At 33.9% G+C, this 16,553-nt stretch overlaps 1 long non-coding RNA gene across 1 annotated transcript; it reads right to left on the minus strand.

The window, feature by feature from the left end:
* Positions 1-13,998: 13,998 nt before the first annotated feature.
* LOC149031521 (uncharacterized) lies at positions 13,999-14,633 on the minus strand. Its single transcript, XR_016177681.1, has 2 exons — positions 14,382-14,633; positions 13,999-14,314 (listed from the first exon to the last, which is right to left on the minus strand). It is a non-coding gene; the product is annotated as an uncharacterized LOC149031521 (long non-coding RNA).
* Between the last annotated feature and the right edge of the window lie 1,920 nt (positions 14,634-16,553).

The following is a 16,553-nucleotide window of genomic DNA, read 5'->3' on the forward strand; positions in this document are numbered from 1 at the left end:
CCCGAGTGTCTTAGCAACTGTGTTAAACGTATATAGGAGCCTTTGCAGGTCATTTTAGAGCTTATTTAGTGCTTTTCAAATGTTTGATCATTTTTTGATATCTGGTCGACTATTACCACACTCGGTGCTGGTTGTAACATGGATGCACCTTCATATAGGTCCTTTAGGTAACTGGTTCACGTTTCCTTACTAAGTTTTTTTTTTTTTTGAAGATATACTTTAATCCAAATTGCCAAGGAGTAAAGCATGATCGCTTCCCAAATGAGCTGAGTTGAGTACTCTGACATCTAAAATTTCGAAAGGTGGTATGCATCTGTTCGTCACGACGTAGTCAATAGTTGACTTTTGACCTCAAGTGATACGAAACGTATATTTGTGTTGGGTTTCATGGTTGAAGAAGGTGTTATTGATTTTAAATCTTGTCAGAGAACAGAGGTTGATTATAAGTTTCCCGTTATCATTAATTATGTGTTTGTTGAACCGTTGCATGACTCCGGATACTGGCTCATTACCAATGCGAGCATTAAAATCTCCGAAAATGACAATTGACTCCCTTAGTCGTATTGACTTCACGATACTCAAAAGTTCAACAAAAAAAATTTCCTTCTTTTGTTTCGGCTTGTCTTTTGGCGCGTAGACCGATATAATATGCAAAGGTTATAGTTGGGTCATCAACTTTACCATCACTATACGTGGTGATATATATTTTTGCATTCTCCACTTGGTTGGTGTATTTCATAAGTGAAGCGATAGCCACACCTTCTTTTAACTCTTTTATTCTTGTCACCACTATATATTACCACGTATTCCCAGTACGCTTTTTGATCTTTGCCTTTTTTCTTTGTTTCCTGTAATGCAGCAACGTCTACTTTTAGATTTTTTAACTCTTCTGTTATTTCTTGCTCTTTACTGTTGAATTTTTTTGACATTTCAGGAAGCTATTCTCAGAATAATTTTCCGTATCTATCTCGCTGTCCTTTTTCGTGCCTGAGTCGTTTTCCGTGTATCAGTCCTAATCCGAGGCGACTCTGTGGGTCTGTGAACGTGTTATATGTTTTACGTCTGGCAGGGAGCTAACCTAACCTTACAACCCTCATCGTTTATCCGGGCTTAGGACCGGCAACATAACCACTGAGCTACTCAATCCACTCACTGATCATGCAGGCGGACTTTCAGTACTTAGTGTTCTAATATTTCTGTATTTTTAAATAATAGTTTGAGGAGTTTCTTGATTTATGTAGCACCAATTGTCTTCTTTTCGTTTAATAATGTTGAATTAGAAGTCGATTGTGAATAACATCTCAAATCAATAAATTTTATAATTTTCCATATAGTATCTGAAACAGAGTATGTGTAATCTTCTAAGTCAGTTACTTCTATTTTTTGTTGTGTATTTTTCTAAGTAAGAACTCCGCTTTGAAAAGGTGGCAAGAGTTTTCTTTAAAACTGCTTTTAAATCTCACAATCCTCACAAGCTTTGGAACTATTTGAATAATTTCCTTTGCAATTATAGCATCTTACTTATTCTTTCTTTTTCAAAATAGAGCATTTTGTCGCTGATTTTGTGCATATTTTACGCACGCAGGTATTTTATTACAATAATTCCTTGGTATGTCTGTATTGCTGGTATCTCGTGCACTGTGGAACTTTTCTTCATGTCGTGGTGGTTCTACGTTAATTATAGCGTCTAATATTTGGTTTATACAGAAAACATCTTTCTTATTGCTTCTACATTTGAATTCTTCCATAAGCAACGGCAATATCTCTTTCATATCATAGTAGGTATACAGCTTTGCTTCCCCAGTTTTTCTAAATTCAAACCATTATAAAAAATTGGTGATACATTTATGTTTCGAAGTATTGTCCATTATTTCTCACTAACTTGTCCTATTATTCCACCAGTAATCGGTTCCCGCGTTGAAAGAACTGGTCATCTTCTGCAAAGATCTACGAATTGATCCAATTTTGGACTTGTTTATAAAATCGGAAGTGCTCATACGCAAGGCCGTGTGCAATCGATCGAAAAAGGTATAATCAGAGAGAGAAACGTCTGGAAAATACAGCGGATAGGGTGAAACTTCCTATTTCAAACGTTTTTAAGTACGTTTTGACAATTTTTGCAACATGAAGCCGAGTATTGTCATGTTACAAAATAACTTTATTGTGTCTTTCGAGGTATTGCGGCCGTTTTTCGTTCAATGTTCGGCTCAAACGCATTAATTGCCTTTGATTAAGATCCCCTGTGATTGTTTCAGACTGTTTTACTAAGCTATTATATACTACACCAAGCTGGCCCTACCAAATACAAAGCTTTACCTTATATCCGTGAATATTCGGTTTAGCCGTCAGCGCATAGGCGTGAACGGGATTAACCCAATAATTTTCAGTGCATGAGATTGTAACAAATCTATTTTTCGTCACTAGTTATAATGCGATGCTAAAATCCTTTCAGTTTTTTTCTTTTAAGCAGTTGTTTACAAATACAGAAACACCGTTCAACATCTCTCGGCTTCAACTCGTATGGCATTCAATATACTTTCTTCTAATCGGTAATAGATTATTTTAAAAGGGACATTTTAAATTTAAATAAAATTTCAAAAAAAAAAAAAAAGAACTTTACGTTTGCTCCGGCATATTTTTTTCTTTTAAAACATCCGATAAGATTTTACCCTTTAACCATACTGCTTGTAAATAACGTGTTAACAACTTGACCTATAATGACGTATACCATACGTCATGATGCTTCTGTTTTAAAACTGAAAGCGACGTATAATATACGTCCTACCAACACGCTGAGGCGCTGCTTGAGGAGTAACACTACTCTAAAATTTTCAAAAAATCGATTTTTTTAGCTTGAAGTGTACTTAAAATGTCTAAAAACAATATAGATTTAGTCCCGAAGCAAAAAAGATTTTAAACATGTCAAAATATCTTGGTTTTACCGAAGCGCTTCGAAGCGAAGCGAAGTGTGAGGAATGGGACACTGTAGCGCTGGTTAAATCGTCGCGCAAGGCACCACCACCGTGAAGTTATATCATAGGTCAAGTGGTTAAATACTAGCCACAATGAAACATTTTATTTTGCAACCAACTTAAATATTTTTAATAGCAATGTGTGCTTTAACTTTAGGCCTTTCTTCAGTTACAACAGCTTTTGCAATAGACTATATTTTTTTATTAGCTATATGCTTCGAAGTAGAATTCTACTTTCTAAAAACAGTGAATTTTATATTATTTAAAATAAATACAAAGTATTTTTCTTATTAAAAACTTTTTATTTTCTCAAAAACAAATGTCTGCCTATAACTATCTGTTATACTATAATAATTACTAAACCCAAAAGTAAGGTTAATTGATTACTGAATTGTTTATTTATCCTAATGTTTTTAAAAATGTATACCTTTTTTTGGACAATTAAACGTAAGCAAAAATTTATATTTTTTTGAAACTAAAAATTAATATCTATGAGTGTTAGAAGTGAAACCTTCAAAAAACTAAGTTACGAGAGAATGAGACGAATGCACAGTTTCAAGAGTAAGATAATTGTAGGATTTATTTAATATAATATTACCATATATAAAAAGGAGCACCTGCATTATCAGTGGGTGGAATAGGTGATAAAAACTACACTTTTCCAAATTCAAACAATAAAAATGGAATGCTGAATGCAATAGTCACAGATAGAATCAAAATCGTAAGATGTTTATCGAGGGAAATAGAATTGTTTTAAATACACTATCGATCTCTTAGTGAAAGAAAACTTCACTCAGAGCTTAACCCTTTCGCTCCGACAGGCGTATATATACGCCCTCGAAGAATGACCATTCATGTACGAAGAGCGTATATATATACGCTCTGGAAAAGTGGGCGCCTGGGTACGAAGAGCGTATATATACGTTCATACCATATACACTTTGATTTCATACTTTATATGAGATACTTTTGTTAATCGAGTATCTGGCAACGCTGCATGCCTTAAGCAATTGACTATCATGAATTGTATATACAGGAAAAACTACAGATTTTAACGGACAGTCCGATGACAATTTAGGAAAATCAGGAAGTGTCGTTATGACACTCTTAGAACCATATCTTGAACAAGGCCATACCGTATTTGTCGATAATTGGTATGCAAGTCCCGCTTTATTTACAAAATTACAACGTCAGAAAACAAATGCTTTCGGAACGGTAAAAAAACCGTAAAAATATGCCCATAATTTCCAATCACTTAAAAAGCGAGATATAATTCCATTCGTGCAATAATTTATTAGCATTAAAATGACATGACAAACGCGATGTTTGGATGATAACAACTTGCCATTCGGTAGACATCGTTGATAAAACTAAGATAGATTATCGTACCGGACTACCAAGACAAAAACCGACCTGCGTCATTGATTATAATGCCAATATGGGAGCCGTTGACAACATTGATATGGTTTCAAAATCGGTTGAATGTATTTGTAAAAGCTTAAAATGGTATAAAAAATACTTTTTTCACATGCTAGACATGATTGTGTGGGATGCATATAGTTTATTCCAATCAGCAACTGCGACAAAATTACCGTTTGCCAAATTTCATTCAACTCTTATAAGACAATTATTGCAAACATACGGGAAACAAACATTAGATATGAGATGTTCAGTTTCACGAAATAATAATAATCCTTAAAGACTTACTGAAAGGCATTTCCTGTCTATATATTCGAATGAGGCGTCAAAAAAAAAATTAAGTTCGAAAATGTGTCGTCTGCAGTAAACGAGGAAAAAGACGTGAGTCGAAATACTATTGTTCACAATGTAATGTGGGGTTATGTGTGGTACCATGCTTTCAAATTTATCACACCAAAGTTGATTATTAATATTATGTTTGGCTCTAAATACTTTAGTCATTTCGTTGTATTAACCCATTCGAGACCGATTGCACACCGTGTGTGCAATTGCTTTCCGAGGCTAAAAGACGGGTTGCACACCGTGTGTGCAATAATAATAATGAGCAATTATCAGTTATTCTGAGTAAAATAATCATCGAGAGAAGATTTTTTTTGAATTAATAGTATCTATAAAGTATAGAAAAACAAAATTTGGCATTGGTTTTATTGCGTACCAAAACAAAACAAAACATTTTGTTTGGAGTTTCAAAATCTACATTTTTAGAAAATATCAATGTAAGAACCCATATTTATCTAATTCTATTTTTCAAATTTATCACCAATAGCAATAGTATCGCCTTCTATATATACCGCCTAATCAAATAATGTAAGAAATAATTTCTTACATTGAATATTGCGTATTCATAATTTCTTATAATGTAAGAAATTATGAATACGCAGGCTGCGCTTGATATAATAAGATACGCGCTGGCTTAAGATAATAAGATTTTTTCTTTTCTTTGACCCATTTTTATCCGTGAATAAATAAGAATTTTGTTTCCACCACTCTGTACCTTTTTACCCGAAACACTCGAGCATCAACGACGGCGCGTAACAGTTTAGTCGTACAGAAAAATTCTCAAGCAAAAGACAGTTTTAAATTTATCCCCTAAAGTGGTAGATCCTAAAGCAGGAACATCAGGAATGCAGGAAGCAACCAGTGATAATGAAAGTGATGATTTCATGCTTGCAAGAAATAGAAAAAAGAATCGAAATTTTGTTATTATGGATAGTGATAGTGATTTAGAAAATGAGGAAAGCAGGAATGTGAATATTGAACTCTTAGATGATACACAGGATGAGGTTTTTGAGGAAAGTGATTGTGACGATTGTACTGACACTGAAAGTGAAATTGAACAGCATCAAAGTGAACTTATTGATGATACAGAGTGGGAAGATGATGGTTTTCTTACAAAAATTCCTTTTGAGGGTAAACCAGGTCTCCAAAAGTTACCAAATGGAGGTAGTCCAAACGATTTTTTTGAACTTTTATTTGATAATACGTTTTTCTCTTTGATTGTGAATGAAACAAACAAGTACGGCGAGAAGATTTTAAAGGAAAAATGGAAGGACTTAACCATTTCTGAATTTAAGGTATTTTTAAGTTTATTACTACATATGGGAACTATCAAATGTCCAAGAATTGATAACTACTGGAGTAAGAGCGAACAATTTAGTTTTCAGTATTTTTCCCAACATATGAGTAGACAAAGATTTCAAAATATCTTACGATCGCTTCATTTTTCTTCTGATAATGAAAGTGATCATCGCCTACGGAAAATAATTCCAGTAGTAAATTATTTTAATAATAAAATGAGAGAAATATATTATCCTCACAGAGAATTATCAATAGATGAATCCCTAGTTCCTTGGAGAGGAAGATTAATATTTAAACAATATATTGCCGGTAAAAAACACAAACATGGTGTAAAGTTATACATTGTGTGCGAAAGTTCTGGTATTGCGTTACGAATAAAAGTATATACGGGAAGTGGTGACGATATAAGTGGAAAAGGACATGTAGATAAAGTTGTCTTTCATTTGATGAAAGATTTTCTAAATCAGGGACATTCTGTCTTCATGGACAATTATTACAGTTCTTTTGGTTTAGTTTCAAAATTGCTTCATTACAAAAGTTACTGTACAGGAACATTGAGAAAGACAAGGAAGGGAAACAATTCGGAAGTAATAAAAAAAAATCTGTTGAAAAATGAAGTAATTTCTCGGTTCAAAAACAATGTAATGATAGGTAAATTTAAAGATAAGAGAGATGTGTTATTCATATCAAGTGAATACAAAGCAAATTTAAAAGAATATGAAAATAAATATAAACAAAATATTCTGCAACCAATTGCGTTGCATTACTATAACAAATATATGAACGGGATAGATCGCAAAGATCAGATGTTGGCTTATTATTCTTGCTCAAGGAGGACATTTAAATGGTACATAAAATTGTGGATTTATTTAGTTGAAACTTTGGTTTTAAATTCATTCAATTTATATAAAACATATTCACCAACAACAAGAAAATTGAGTTTTTATAACTATCGTCTAGAAATTTTAAAAAACTTAATTGGACAACCCCGAGACAGAAGGTCGCCAATACCAGAAACAAATGATCACCTACCTGAAATTTTACCAAGAAATGAAAATAGGAAAGTAAACAGAAAGATGTGCCGACAGTGCTACAAAGAAGGAAAATATAGACGTAGTAATTACTTTTGTCCTGCTTGTGTCGGTAATCCAGGATTATGTTTGGGAGAATGTTTCAAGCGCTATCATGAACCAACTAATGTATAATTATTTTACGATTATTTTTCAGTGTGCTGTTCTCTAAAAATGTATTTTCTTTTTCATTACTGAGTTACATTACTTTATTACCTTTAGACATTTTTCTGAAAATTTATTTCTTGTTTATATTATTTTCTTCATTGTTCAAATTATTTTTTTGATTTTTTACTATTTCTTACAAATTTTCTTTGCATTATATTCTGTTCTTCATTATTAAAAGCAACATAACGATTTTATATTATCTAATTATTTTTAAAATAAATATTTATCAATTTTAATGATGTATTTTTATTTTACCTTACATTGCACACATGGTGTTCAATCCGCTCCTCGCAATAAAAATTTTCTGAGGAGCGAGTTGCACACACGGTGTGCAATCATCTTATTTATGCAAATTCGCTTACGAATTGGGTGATTTCTGTAGTAAACAAGTTTTTTTATTAAAAATGAACAATATGAACAAAAAAAAAAATTTCGCTCCTGGGGACCGTGTTCGAAAAAAATCGCCGTCTCGAATGGGTTAAAAAATATATCATGAACATTATAATAAAACATTTTAAAAAATAAATTTCGATTATACATTTTTATATTTTAGAAAGTAAGATGATATTACTGAATATAATAAATGTCATTGTAAAATTTAGAGAACAAGAAACGACTTCCAATTACTTCGTAGCACTTCGTACTTCAGTGTCAACTACTCAGTAATGCGGTCCGTTCACAGCGATCACATTTTGGCGCAAGCGCTCCGTAGCGAAAAGGTTAACACGTTGCGTATCAAGCGTTGTTACGTTTTGTTTCCTCCGGGCTCAAGTTTTTTCTCGGCGCACTAGAACGATAACGGAGAGATATGCAGGAAAACCAACAATTTAACTCTAGTAGATCCATGCATTGTCGATTATCTACACTTACAGTGCTATCGACCTATGTAATTGATACATTGTTTTGTTCTGAAATAATCTTATTGGTAAGTAGCTTATTTTGGATTTGGAAACGTTTATCGCTTTCCCTGGAAAGCATGCATCTTTCATGAATAAATTATTCAGTTTAGAAGCATACTTTTTTCTGAAACGCACCTCAGTAATTTTTTATCCCAAAAATGTTTATTGGACGTCGTGAAAGTACAATTGAAAATGAGAGTAGTGATGAAAACGTTGTGAGTTTTAGAAGAAAAGTTAGAAATAGAATTTCGTCGAGTTCAAGCTCGGATACTGATGAATCATATGCAAGTGAAGATATTGAAGAATTACTAGAAGAACTAGCTTTAGACGAAGAAGAGAAATTGAAAACAGCTGATAATTCAGTGAAAAATATCCAATGGAACGAGTTCGATAGTAGGCAACAATCATTTCCGTTCACTGGAAAAAGTGGGCCTTTGTTGGATTTGCCGTCTTGAATTAGCCCTGGTGAAGTTCTTTCGCTATTCTTGAATGAAACAGTAATAAGTCTTTTAGTCACAGAAACTAATAGATATGCAGAGCAGAAATTATTTGAACATAAAATGACTGGTCACGCTGGACAAAATAAATGTAATCTCACCACTTCCGAAGAAATTAAAAAATTTATTGGATTAATGATTTGGATGGGTCTAGTACAAACACCGCTAAAGAAATGTTGGTCAACGGATCCTGTATACAATTTTTCATTGCCGCGCAGCACAATGTCCCGCAATCGATTTGAAGAACTGCTATCAAACTTGCATTTTGCTAACAATGAAACGATAGTACAAAATAACAGACTTGGAAAAGTTTTACCACTTGTAGACATATTGATGGTTAATTATCAAAAGGTTTTTTCACCAGGCAAAGACATTATTGTCGACGAGACAATGGTTCCGTGGAGGGGACGACTAGTATTTCGGCAGTATATTCAAAAAAAGTCACATAAGTACGGTGTAAAACTGTTCAAACTATGTTCCACCAAAGGATACACATGGTCTTCAAAAATATATTCTGGACAAGATACCGGCGGAAAAAGAACAGTTGGCATAGCAGAGAGTGTCTGCACTGAACTTGCAGACAAATTATTGAAAGAAGGGCGTACTTTATTTGTTGATTATTTTTACACTAGTTATGAATTAGCACTTAAATTTTTAAATTCTAAGACGCATGTGGTTGGAACGATACAGCGCAATAAAAAAAAATATACCAAGTTGTGTAATGTCGTATCCGTTGAAAAAAGGTGAAATGGTGGCACGAGAAGATCCAAATGGTATTGTAGTACTAAAATGGAGAGATGTTCGCGATGTCACAATCTTATCCACAAAACATCCTCCCATCATGACTCCAAGCTCGAATTCTACATGTCGCGGGCGTCCTACGAAAATGAAACCTTTGGCGATAAGTGAGTACAATATTGGTAAAAGTGGCATCGACAGAAGCGACCAGATGGTGTCATATGCAACAAACATACGAAAAACCATCAAGTGGTATCGCAAATTAGCAATATATTTACTTTTAGGTACAACGATAGTAAATGCACAATATAGTGTATCAGAGAGGTACACACAAAAAAAATACATATAAGAAAATTCCGTGAACTTTCAGTCACTGAATGGTTGTCCTTAATAGAAACTGTGCCCAACCCTAATAGACTCAAAAAAGGAAACTGTCTCACCACTTGGAGATCCGCAGAAATCAGCAGGGGAAGCCTGTAAGAAAGATGTGCGTACCTTGTTACAAAAAGAAAAGAAAATGGTCGAACGCCAACAAGCAAGAAAAAACCTTAAAAAAACAACGTATTGTTTGAATTGCCTAAAATCGCCACAGATGTGCTTGGACTGTTTCAACGGATTTCATGCGACATAGTATAATATTATAATATGTCATCCTATATAAATTAATAAAAAGTAGAGTGTTATTTGTATATTTTTTATATTTTTACGCTGTATATTCTATATTTATACTTCAGAACTTGTTCCATTAAATTTGTTTTCAAAATGCAACTGAAAATCTTATTTAACTTCAACAAGAAAAGTGTCACCCATGTACGGGTGACGCGGTACACAGTGTGTTAAATAGCTGGTAAATCTAGTGTTAAGGAATTACGTAATAATAATATTAATTATTGCAGTTTAAAAGTAATCTATAGTACATAAGATTATAGTACTGAAATTATATAAAATTATATGAATGGTAATAAGCAATAACGTCTTAATTAACATTGTTGAAAAAAATTTGTTGACAGTGTATTTTTATCAACTAATTATGTCTAAGCCCGAATATTATATTGACTAAATTGCGAAAAAAAATGTTGATTAAGACGTTATTGCTTATTACGATTCATATATAATATGTTTTATTTTAAATTATCGAATGGATTTGTATATTAATCGTAGTGTTAAAATAGCTATAGCTTTCACATAAGAATTGTACATTCGTCCTATTATAAACAGTTTGAAAATTCATACATATTTTAATTCCTAACAGAGAAAGGGACCTGAAAGAAATAGGATACGAAGACCACGAATAGAAGGATCGCGCTCAGGGACGGGAACAATGGCGGGATTTGGTACGTGCGGCAATGAACTTTCGAGTCCCTAATGCCAGTTAATAATAATAATCATATTAGCAAGGAGGGATCACGCTTGCGCGAGATTCTCTCTCTCTCCATCCTGTCGTGTCTCCTTCGCAAGCTGAGAATCTTCACCTTTGTCGCTTTGCTCAGCGATCTATCTTCCATCTTTTTCCATTATTTTATTTTGATTTTGATTTTGTTTTTGTTTCTCCATAAGTTACATTATTACTTCAGAGTGTCAGACCGTCTCCGAACGCGGTGTCTCAAGAAGTGGGGGGGGGGGGTGATCACCTTCGTAACTACCCCTGTTGTTGCGAGAGCTTTTGGCTATAAGGGCGGGAATTAATCATCCGCCCTTTCCGTTCACCTACTTCCTTCATCGACATCCTGACATTCCCGTGGGTGCGACGCGTTGACGCCGGGAGTTTCCACGGGAATTGCGCTATACGAATCATCCAGCACATCCCTTTCGGGTAGCGTCAACGTACCCGCTAGTCCTCGTGACCCTGCCGTAAACTTGACTAGGAGCCCTTACAGGGTGGTGACATCCGGGACAGATGAGCCCTGTTTTTTTTTTTTGGGAGGTTGTACTCTTCCTCCTTACGTATTTGAAATTTTTCCTTGTCTATCCCCAGACAAGTTCTGTAATAGTTCTTCAAACGTTTGATTTAAGCTGAGTCGTTAGATTTAAATTCAGTGTTTGTTTGTTATATTTACAGTTTCTTTCAGATAAACATTATTTAACTGTAAGCTTTGTTCTTTATCTATTTATTTATTTACTTGTGATATGTTCTCTGTGGAGGTTAACCATGTTTACCTTGTTTAAGGGGTTAAATACAGTTAGACGGCCGAAAAAAAGTGAATTTTCCAGAATTTTTCTGAGAAACCTTTTAAATTTATTGATCCAAAAATTTATACACATATTATGGTATCTTTTAACTGTATTTCAAGACTTAGTACTAGTAAAAATATTTATTTAAAAAAGAGCTACAGCTGATCTCCAGGAGCTCCTCTCAAAAAAGACGTTTTGCGGTGACCACTATATCTCGGAACTGGATCATCTGAAATTAAAAAACCAAACAGATTTCGGTAAAATAATGTTAAATCTAGTAATTAATCGAAGGAATAAGCAAAATAAAATTTTTTGACAAAATGGCGGTTTCTCAAAAAAAAAAAAATCGATTCTTCACCGAAATTTCGGCTTTGAATTGTTTATAAAAAAAAAAAATATTTATCGGAGAGAAAAAATCTTAGATTAATTACTAAAAAATATATATAAAAAGGTCGTGTTAAAATTTGAGACTAATCGGTTTAGCCGTTTTCGAGTAATGTTGGTCACCGACTTTGATAACACCATTTTGAGAAAAACGCGTTTAAAGTTTGGAATGCACTTCCAAGCACTCTGAAACGCCTTTTCAAATTAGCTTGTAACTTTGAAAATATTCACCGGAACGATATGAAATTTTCTGTGTGTATTCTTAAATATATGTACATTAAGAAAATAAAATTAAAAAAAAATCGATTTTTTGAAAATTCTAACTGTATATAACCCCTTAATGTTTTTCACATTGATATAGTTTGAGGTATTTATAATCTCTTTGTGTAAATTTAACGGTTGGTCGTAACCTGTTACTTGGAAAATTCTATCCATCAGGTGTAGTTATTGAAATTATGCATATAATATCTGATTTTTTCCATCTGCTTTTGGTTTCAAATATTTTGTAAAATATTTGTCGAAGACCTTGTATTATGAGTTTTTCATTTAGTTAGAATCTTTAATATGTTATTTTTTCAAATAAAGACAAAGCGTTATTCACTTTGCAATTCTTTCCTCCTCCTCAACATTAATTTTGTATGGGGATGATGTTCAATTTTCACCTTTTTCACATTTCACATTTATCTTTACGCGCCTATACTCGTTTCTTTGGCAGCAAGTTACGTGATAATTCTCGAATAACTTTGACGAAGAGTGCGAAGTTATCGACTCGACGACAAAGGAACATGCTTTCACTTCGGCGGTTGCGCGCGTATTCCAATATTATGTCGTTTTTAGTTGCTTTAATCTACATTTTGTTCGGAATTAGTTTATTACAATTTATACCAGAGCGAAGCTCATAATTTGATACAATTTCTAACTTTCTATTCCTGACAAGACTCAGATGAACAAAATGAATCGTCGGCAAAGGAGGATGCAGCAATATAACATGAAAAAGGCTGAAGAGGGCGGCGACTGGTACGACCAAGTCGAAGCCAAACAGAGGCCACAGAGGCCAGATTTCAAGATCAACCGTGGCTGACTGACCCCCCCGAAGCGCGGGATGGAGGGGAAGACCTCTACCAAAGGCGACACCACCGGTGATCCAGGATCCCGCTGAGGTTAGGGCTGCCAGGTCGGTTCCCAATTTGAGAAAGGCACAAACTGAAAAGCTTGTGGACGAGCCACTCTATGTGGACAGCGCGTACAATGGCACATTGCCTGGAAGACACATATCTACTCTCACAACATGGACTTTTCCACCTTTCCATTACTGTGCAAACGTGTCTACGCGGATTTGGAGATCGAGAATCCTCGGCTTCGAAGAGAAATTCCTTATTGTGCGTTCCAGCACGTATACACTAGTGCGTTAAACGCAATACTAATCGATCATTTTAGATCGGTTAATGCCGAGGACAGATTTGCAGATGAGGAATCCCCATTGAATCTTTTCCTCAATGACTTCGTTGCACCGGGGCCCATAGCTAAGTACATGCGCAGCGTAGCTAACGCTGTTACATCTCAGGGTGATTTCGTCAAAGTCAACGTTCCTGACGCGGGCATACCCCAGCCGCCGATACTAGAGGCTGGTGAACAACAAGCTCTGCCGTCTAGTTTCTTTGGCAGAGTCACTGCTGATAATCATAACGCATACAAGTGTTATGTCTCACCCTTTGTTACATCTGTGCTTGTGACTGCCACCGTTACGCAAAACACGGAGCGTAACTTCGCGGACTGGAATCCCTTTCCGCAGGGTTGTTTCCCGAATGGAACAACGCCTAACGAGAACCTTCTGGGGTATAGGGCACGCGTGAAAAGGCTGAACCCAGAAGGCCTACAGGCCGACGTCGTCTTCCCTAGTGAAGACACTATGGCGGGGCAAGTTCGGTGAAGCCCCAAATTGGTTGCACGGGTTTCGGGAGTCTGTTACAGACTAGCCGATAAATATAAGATGGTTGTTGGAAGACCAACACATGGGACGAATTCCGCGGCCCTTGAATGGATTAACACTAGAACTACCGGAAAAAAAACAATGCTACTTCTACCAAGACCAGTCAAAATGACTGGTCATTTATAATCGTAAAAACAGAAGAATTTTTTTATTGTTTTGTTTTATATTATCATATAGAATGAATATAAGGGTATGGAAATACATCTACATGATGACCATTTTTAAAAATATAATAATTTAATTATAATAACAACATTTTTAATGATACTAACAAGTATTAATAGAACTTTTAGAAACAAAAAGAAGAAAATAAACATACAATAAAGTAAATATAAGAAGTATTTTATTATTAAAAATGTAATAGAATCTGAAATAGAAAAAAAAATTATTATTAATTATTTTTAATATAAAATATTAAAATGATTGTTATTTACCTGATTATGATTCGTCACATTTCTTACAAAAGTAATTTATCTTTGTAGTGCATTGTTTGCAAACATATTTTTTACATAAATTACAAATGACAGTAGTCTTATTATTATTGCAGAACCCTATTTGACACCATTTACGTGAAGAAGATGAACTCGTTGATGTACTTGGAGCAGTAGTTTCTTGTTGCTTGATTTTTGATTGTACATATTCAATGGCAAGTTCATTTGCTAGTTGAAACAAGAAGTCTTGTCAAGATATTTTCTCACCTGTGGTTTCCTTATATAAGATCCAGGCATTTATGCCAGCTAAATCTAAAATGTTATAAAATACTTGGAGCGACCATCTTCTAGATCCGGATTTTACGCTATATTTTTTTGCCATTTGGTCTGTAATGTCCACTTCAAATTTAGTTTTATTATAAAATTCAACCGTCTCAAGTAACTTTTTATTACTTTTACCAATTTTGATACATTTATGTTTAGAACTCAATATAAAAACTTTCTTTTTCGGTTTACTTTTGTAAATTGTAAGGGTAATATTATTTGATTTATAGAGTAGTGATGAAAAACGAGTCATAGTATCCTTCTTTATTTTACAAATTTTTGGCAATTCTCTTTTGTTGCCACGTATAGTGCCAACAAGCGTGTTTTTTTTTGAAAGCAATTTGGATGCTAGCGGTAAGCTTGTAAAAAAATTATCGGTTGTTATACATCTTCCTTTCATAGTATATGGTTCGATAAGTTTTAGTACGACATATTCACTAAGAGATTGCGATTTTGCTTGTGTTTCATCTTTCCCTAAATAAGGAAACCCATTTAGAATATATTTTGTTTTTACATCAGATGCCAGCCAAAATTTTATTCCAAATTTGTCAGGTTTAGACGGCAAATATTGCGTAAATCGGCATCTGGATTTTGTTGCAAAGAGTTGTTCGTCAACTGTGATATTTTCTCCTGGCTTGTAGCAATTTTGACTATTTTGAATGAACCTATCCCATACTGTTGATATCAAAGCAAATTTGTCATTTTTCAAACGTTGGCTTCTTTCACTTTTTTTATCAAAGCGAATAAATTTCAAAATTTCACTGAAATTATTTCGACTCATAGTCTTGGAAAAGAAATTCGGTCCCCATTCTTTGTCCCATAAATATGACAGATTCAAATTATTTGCTTTGTATGCTCCCCGAGCATATAAAATTGCAATAAAAGCTTTAATTTTTGTTTCACTTAGAGTCCATTTTTTACCCAAAACTCGAAAAGCTTCTAATTCCGTGCAAGATATTATATAATCAAGAATATTCCTGTCAATCAGTAATAAAAATGCGCTATTTACTTCACCTTTGATAATATTTCTTTTAGCATATCCTGTGGGGCCGGATATATCTTTGAAAATATTATGAAGTGGTAATCTTCCAGTTGTAGATCCTTCTTGTATTTTTTCCCAATTGGTTCCGTCTGCAGCAATTTCATTTTTTTTATTTATATTTTCTTTTTCCTCTTCAGAACTTGAAACTATACGAGCACGTCTTTTTTTCCGTAAATTCAAAATATTTTCTAATTCACTGTCCGAGGACTCTCGAACTTCTTCATGATCTTCAAACTCATCAAACTCATCATTATTACCACTATAAACTGTTTCAATATCTTCTTGGTCACTTTCTTCATCCTCGATATCAGAAGCTTCCATTGAAATATTGTTTATTTTTCGCAGCAAATCAGAGGTTTTTATACGTTTTGCCATTTTTTATGGATTACAAAAAATCGCTATATAACTAAAAAATAGATGCTATTCCCACGACTATGGAATAAAGAATGATCGCGTAAAACTACATCGATTCTATTATTTCGATAAACTACGGCAACGATTATATCACTATGTATTTTCGCCAGATAAGCAGTAACATGAGAGAAAATATTACAACAAAGAATAATACATTCGTCTAAATATCTTATCGACGGTGTTGATTTCAAAAAACAGATATTTTCAGATTTATGTCGAATTTAAGAAGTACCAGTCAAAATGACTGGTATTGGTAGAAGTATCAAATGCCAAAATTTATTCGAATTCTGTTTAAGTTATAAAAAAATAAAAATTATTTTTACAAACCATTTCTTATATCTAGAAAAGTCATCATATAATTTTGAGAAAAAAATGTAACGTGAGGTGGGAATTAA

This window comes from Polistes dominula, unplaced genomic scaffold (genome assembly GCF_049000335.1).
Source record: "Polistes dominula isolate Pdom_NZ unplaced genomic scaffold, Pdom_raw_medaka contig_532, whole genome shotgun sequence".
Taxonomy (NCBI): Eukaryota; Metazoa; Arthropoda; class Insecta; order Hymenoptera; family Vespidae; genus Polistes; species Polistes dominula.